Source organism: Pygoscelis adeliae, unplaced genomic scaffold (genome assembly GCF_000699105.1).
Source record: "Pygoscelis adeliae isolate BGI_AS28 unplaced genomic scaffold, ASM69910v1 Scaffold241, whole genome shotgun sequence".
Lineage (NCBI taxonomy): Eukaryota > Metazoa > Chordata > Aves > Sphenisciformes > Spheniscidae > Pygoscelis > Pygoscelis adeliae.
In genome coordinates, this window is record NW_008824056.1 from 1,464,337 (window position 1) to 1,471,587 (window position 7,251).

A 7,251-nucleotide genomic window follows, 5' to 3' on the forward strand; every position below is an offset into this window, starting at 1 on the left:
GCCCGGTTTTATCCACGCCGGGCCGGGTTTTATCCCTGATGAAAAATTGATGGGGCCATTTGGCGGCAGTTCACGGGCTAATGGGGCGGCAGCAATGCGGGATGGGGCACCGGGCCAGGCTCGGCTTCTCCACCTGGGCAGCGTGGGGCCTGGCAACCCCACACCCCAACCTGGCCTCTCCCAGTGGGGTCACCAATGGGGTGTCCCTGCCACCCAAGCTTCACACTAGATTTGCCCCAAAACTTACCACTGAGCCAAAATGTATCTTCCCCTGAGTGGGGGCAGGATCCCTACCTAGGGATAATCTGTAGTCGAGGACATGGGATGAGTGGTACCTAAGGATGTGGGGATGAGCAACACCCGAGGATGTGGGGATGAATCTGAGGATGTGGGGATGAGCGGTACCCAAGGATGCAGGGATGAGTTGTACCCAAGGACACAGGGATGAGTGGCAACCAACGGCATGGCAATGAGCGGTGCCCAAGGACACGAGGAAAAGTGATACCTGAGCCCTGAGCAACCCGTGGGAGGGGAAATGCAAGGTGCAGAGCCTACCACTGATTTTGCCACTTAAAAAGGACAACTGCAGTGTTGGAGCAGGCAGCAACAGGGTGGCTCCCTGGCACCTGTGCAAGGCACAGATGAGAGTGAGCTCACAGAGATTCTTCCTTTCTGTTGTTTTTTATTCCTACCATTAAGGTTTCACAGCTTTTCACCTGTTGGCAAGACCAGGGGGTCCCTGTGTCACCCAGCAGTTACCATTGCCCACACTGCTGGGGACCCAATCCATCATTTTATTTGGCCCCCATAATTGCAGACCCTCAGCTGCGTTGTTTGCTGATTACCCTCAGCTCAACTGCAAAACTCCTCAGGCAACTGGGAGAGGAGAGGGAGGTCTAATCTAGTCATGGAAAAACTTACTAATATGAAACATGGCAAAAAATGACCAGTACTTTTCTGTTTGGTTTCCTTTTAGGTGATCACGCCAAATCTGATATGCATCAGCTAACCCACCTACGTGACCGTCACGTGTAATGTATTCGTTTCCTTTGTCCTGTTTACTCGACCTGTGATGATTTTATTGCTGATATCTGTAAGCAATACTCCTGCTGTCATCCCTACATTTGGTTAATTCATGCCTACCGTATCTATTACAGATTTTGTGGCACTCAGGAACAAAGATGGGAAGAAAAGGTTCTCAGCAGCGATACAGCATTGGGCAGAATTTGCGTAAAAAGAATCTGAAAGGAAGGAGGGGGTCAATGGTGCTGGGCTTCTGGCAAACAATGAGAAACCATGGTTTCTTTCTGTATCTTCAGGGGTTTATTCTGCATACGTTTCCTCACTTTATGGGCATTTCTCCCTGCAGAAGGGTGCTGGAGCTGGGAAATGCAGGAAAGGTGGGCTTCAGGCACGGAGTAGAGGCAGGAGGGCGGCAGCAGGGGGGCACAGCCCTGGCCCCAGCTGCTTTAGGACCGACCTGCCCAGGCAGCGCCGGCTCTGCCGCCCCACATGAGGGGGTGGCCGTGGGGACCCTGTCCCTTTGCCTCAGGGATGTGTCCCGGCCAGCAGGATCAGGGATGCTCAGCACCAGCAGCAGCTCTCTACCGTGCCTGGGGCAGCATTTACGTCAGACTCTTGACAATAACCAATGCGATTTTTTTAAGGCAAATATGACGGTGAGTAAACAGCAGGGCGCCTGGTGAACCCTACATATCCATTAATAAAGCACTGCATTTTAACAACATTTCTGATAAGCTGTAACTCCGCAATCATGATGCTATGAAATATTAAAGCCTCTTGATAGCTCATTAAAGCTAATGTTTTGGCTGGCCCTCCAGCATGTGCCGCGGGCTGGGCTTCAGTGCTCAGCCTGCAGAAGTGGCTGAGGATCGGCTCTGTGCCCCGTTAGACGAAGAAATCTGTGGCTGGAGGGAACAGGGCGCTGCGATAGCAAGAAGAAATAAGAATTAAAATCCTGGTATGCAGCTATGCTCAATCCAGCAGCCCCAGCTCCCACAGCCCCACGCCTGGCTTGGGAAAATGGAGAAATACTGGCTCCCGGGGCGGGGTCAGGGCCAGGAGACTCATCCCTGTTGGTTCGGTGGCTGCGTGGGGATGCCTGTAGCCATCCTGGGGCAGCGACGGGTATAGATGCTGCATCCTCTGCGGATTTGGGGGGATTCGAGGTGGTGCATCAGTGGAGCTGGATCAGCTGCTGGTTGGACTTTTGGAAACATATGGAGAGTGTCTTCTGCCTTGCTGTGGGTTCCCGTGTGGGTATGTGGGACAGGCAGGGGTAATTGGTTCCATCGGGAGTGATTGGTGATTTTTGGAAGCGTGGCTGCCCTGCTGAGGGCCAGCATGGTGCAGGGACTCCATGCCAGCTCCCTGGAATGGTAACTGGTGAGAGAGGGGGCAGGGGGGCTGCAGCCACCCTGGGACGCTGAGTGGCCCCATCGCCAGGCAGGGAGCTGGGCCACTGAGCTGGCCTGGCTGGGGAGGCGGCAGCACCATGGCAGTGAAAACTGGGATGGAGCAGCCCCCTGCTCAGCTCCTAGGGGAGCAGCCCTTGCCTCTCCTCTTCCACATGCAGGACCTCAAAACAGGGCAATAAACACCCACCTGCAGTCTGGCTCACCCGCAGGCAATGGTCCAGCTGGGGAGTGTGAAGAGTTTCCTGACTCACTCGAGGTGAGGATGGAGGCGGCAGAGGCTCCCGTGAGACGCACTGAGCGTGGGGGCCAGATGTAGTGATTCGCCACATCTGGGGGAAGAAATGCTGTGGGCTGGGCAGTGCTGATGACGTGGAAACATTCCAGCTGCCCCCAGGCGCAGCCTGTGGCACAGAGGCAGCTCTCTGTCTGCTGATCAGGGATGCATGTTTTGGAGGTGATGCTCAGGCTTGGCACATCAAGGCAGCCAGGAGAGTCTGGGGTTCAAACCTCATAATTCACCTTGTAATTCCCTTAAATGAGCCTACAACCAGTTAATTACATCTATATTAAAGCTCAAATTCAACATTTTGAACCTTCATACTGATCCATAGCACTGAAAGCTTCTGGCAAATCAATGCCAGCAGCTACTGAAGTGTGGCAAGTGTTCCGGTGCGCCGGAGCAGTCCCAGCGTGCTCTGAGAGGTTTCTTCTGGTTAGATCAAAACTTAGTTGCCTTTTTTTCCAGGTGACTGACTCTTGGAATGCTGGGCTTGTGTATTGTCCTGGAAGTGTTTTTGACAGGGATGGAAGTGCAATAGTAAAGCAAAGCATTGTTTCTATTAGCAGCAGCATCACTCATAGGCAGTTCAAGATGCTTTCCATATCGCCATGACCTTTCTCACTAATGAAAGAGAAATGCAATTATGGGTGAGATGGCCCAAATGTTTGTCAGAATTAGTCTGGAAAATTGTCAGGATGCTGTAACATACATTCTTTTAATTGCACACTCACAAATGCCTCTATCATTTAACTGTTTGCAACCGTGGCCTCTTTAGATCTCAAAAAACCAAGTAAGGCCCTGGTTACCATGCTTGGGAGTGAGACCTACAAACCAGGTGCAGGCACTGTGGCACAGCACCTCTGCAGCTCCTCACCCCACCACCTGCATCATGGTCCTCCCATCACCATCACTGTCCCCCTGCCACCGCCGTGCCACAGCTGGGATGCAGCTGCAAACACTCATCTGAAGCCGGGAAGGGTCACAGACAGGGGAAAAACCCCACTGACAACAGGAGAAGAAGAGAAAGAGTTTTGTAGGAAACTACCTGAAGATGGGGAGCCAAAAAGCCAGGGTGCATTGTCACAGGTATTAGTTTCCCGGCAAAAAGGATGGCATAAGTTTGGTTGTGAGAACTCCTGCATGAATTTTCTTTTCTTAACATTTATTTATTTATTTATTTATATTTTTAAACGCTGAAGCAGAATATGAGTAAAGGGGAAGCATTTCTCCCCATGCAGCCAGCTTAAACACAGGTGAAGATGAGAAGATCTTGCCCATCCAAATGGCTCTCTTATTTCACGCTCCCTTCTCCTCCTCCTCCGGATGTTCATTAGGACCTTCGTGGCAGCCTGGGGTGGTCTGTGCCAATGGCCAGTGCTGTCTCCAGGCCCGCAAGGAGCTTTTTTCTGACCCCCTAAGCACAACAGAGCACTGGGGCAGCACCGGGAGTCGCTGGGCATGAATAAAGCATCGTTAGCGGCTGCATCGTGCCTCCCCCATCCCAAAATCTGCTCTTCTTACAAAGCTGTGAGAAACACACTTTGCGGCTGCTCGGAGTCTCGGGCAAACTCCAGGGCCACTGAGCAGTTTCTGGGAAGGAGCTTTAGAAGTTGATTTTCTCCAGTTTTGCAGGGGATGCACAATTATTGATCCTGCAAATGACCCCTGCAGAAATACATCGATCCCTTTGTAGCAGTGGATCATTAAATACTTGACTTCCAGATCTTTCAAATGGTGCCAAAGAGCTGACCTGGCAAAATAATTATTTTATAGTGTGCGTAATTGTCCCTGCAGCCATTAGCATTTGTGTAACTCTGAACTCGCCTTCATGGAGCCTGCTACCTAAAATGTTCTTTGTACAATGATGCTTCACATCTGCATTTCCTTTTCTCTTATATGTTTCCCCCCAAATATGGGAAAACTAATTGGAAAAAACATAACGAAGCTGAGGTTTCTCTTTTTGGGCAAGACTCTGAAAGCCTCACACGCAGTGGGCAGTATTTGGTAGCAGGAATAATCCCATGGATTGATGGAGGGAAGCACAGCTTTGGATGACGATCTGGATTGTAAATAGAAACAAGCTCAGCCCTCACAGCTTCAATTCTATTATAATATGTAGTAGATGCAAACCTTGCGATAGTTGAGGCTTTTACAGGAATTATGGAGCAAATTGCCACTGTGTTGGAGGATGTGCAGGCAGTTCACGTTGCATTTCAGTCTCTGTTACAGCCCTCCTGCAAGTATTCCTCTCCCTGGTTCCTAAATCAGTAAACATGGTGCCATGAGGGTGGTGTTTCAGGGTGCTGGGTGGGTAAGGCGGTAGCTGTGGGGTGGTTTGCTTTTGGTCCAAGTGGGGTAAAAGCTCCCTTTCGATCGGCAGCTGGCAGTGGCAAAGACCAAGGGCTTCCCCAGCGAGCCTGGCACTGCAGCGCTGCTTGCACCAGCAGCGGTCATGCCATCCGTGCGGCCGTCTTCACAACAGTCTGCCAAAATACTGAATACGTAGTTCTTAATGCTTCTGTAAAAACTACTAAAGAAGCTCTTGAGAAAGCCCATCGGCAGTGAGCTTGGAGCACTGCTCAGGGAAATCTCTACATTGCTTGAATTAAACACACAAAGCTGAGATCTATTGCTTCACATTTTTCAAGCACATCTGTAACTGCAATAAGGCTTAAGAAACAAGAAGATGACTCTGCATATGTAAAAAAAAAAAAGCCATTACCTCACAGCTCAGAAATCTCTACTGCCAGCATATATTTGCTGTTAGACTATTAAAAAACAGAGAAAGTGAGAGAGGCCGAAACACTCCTCCATGACTTTGATTCCTTCCCGGGCTAGGTCAGTTCTTCTGTTAACAATTTTGGATGCTCTCCAGAAATGAAATGTATTTTTTTCAAAAAAATAAAAGTTGGAAATATCGCAGGGCAATAATACCGATATCAAGTATGTTGTCAGGCTTCCCAGACTCCATGTCGCAGTTAACGTATTCTATTTTATTTCTTCTACTAAAAATAAGCATTAGAAAGATTGGATCATACTATTTCTCCCCTTGCAAGAATTCCTTGCAATTAGGACTTGAAACTTTTGACTCTGTGGAAAGGTTCCCATTCATGCAGTGAGCTTTGGCTGAGGCTTTTAGCATTACAAGTAATGAACACCTCTTCATAGAATGCTCATGTAATAAGGAAGATTTGCTCCAACGGCTGTTTTTCTTCTGAAGCAAATTATACTAATTTATAAAAATGATTCCAGGATTACAACCTTGATATAATACTATCCTTAAGCACACATTTAATTTGAAGCCCCCCAATGGCAGTGAGACCCCTGGGAGACCGTCCGGTGGCTGCAGCAGGGGAGGAGGCTGGATGGCCGGCATGCTGCGGATGGATGTATTAGCAGCTGAACACATAAATGCTGAAATGTATTAAAATGCAGTTAACAACCAAAAGGCAATAAAGGACAATTTGTTGCAGTTGGAAAGATTGCTGAAGTGGTCTGCAATAACAAAAAAACTGCTTTTTAATTTTTTTTTTTACAGGGGGCAACATTTTTCCAAGCCGCAGTCCTCATTAGTCATGCCATTTCTCAAGAGGCTGCCATGATCCAGTCATGAATTTCTGAGATGATTTCATCTCACTGTTATTTACAACTTAGCCCAAAAGCTCAGCCTCTTCCTATTATTTGTGGTTAAATATAGCAACGGATTCTTTCCCATTCCTTTTTCTCTCGGAGCGGTTTTTCTGCCACCCACACAAATCGCATGAGTCAGAAAGCACACGAAGGAGCGGTTCCCAGCTGGCCGGGCCTTCGCTGGCTGCCTTCACACATCCCGAGCTCACCCCGAGCATTAGGAGGTGAACTAATGTCTGTCTGCTCACAACTGGGGTGCAGCCAGGGGCGCTCGCCCCACACCCTGGGGATACGCAGGGATGTTCCTTTCCTCTGTCAGCTCCCACATCCCGAGCGGGGTCACCCTGGCTGCATCCCAGCTGCTTTTCTGCCATCCCACACAGGAATTTCAGGTGGCCCCACTTTTTGTGCAACCCACCGCTACAGAGGACGTGGGGGCCACTAAGAGCGGGGCAATGCCCTGGGCGCAGGGAACCTCTCACTCTTCCCTTCTGTTTGAAGATGCTTTACTTTTACTAAACTAAACATTTCCCAATCCAGTTTTGCCAGCACCAGCCCAAATTACCCGGACCCCCCATGCACAGGCGACACACTGCAGCCGGAGTTTTTTTGCTGGAGGTAAATCCAACAGCCACCTCAAACGAGGCCGGTCAGGGCATTGCCTGAGCAGCAGGTCGCTAGCTTGTTAAAAATAAAAAAAGGAAGAAAAACCCACCAGCTGTTTTGCTGGGAGGGGGGTGATAGCTGTGCCAGGACAGACAAGAGGCTGCGTGCTCGGCAGGGAAGCATCTCGCCTGAGCTGCCCGCACGAAGCAATACAGCCCTGTGTGCATCTCTTAGGAAAAGCGTAAGAGGGAGGGATGAGGATGCTGAGGTTGGGGGGGGCAGCGCGGGGGCGGCAGC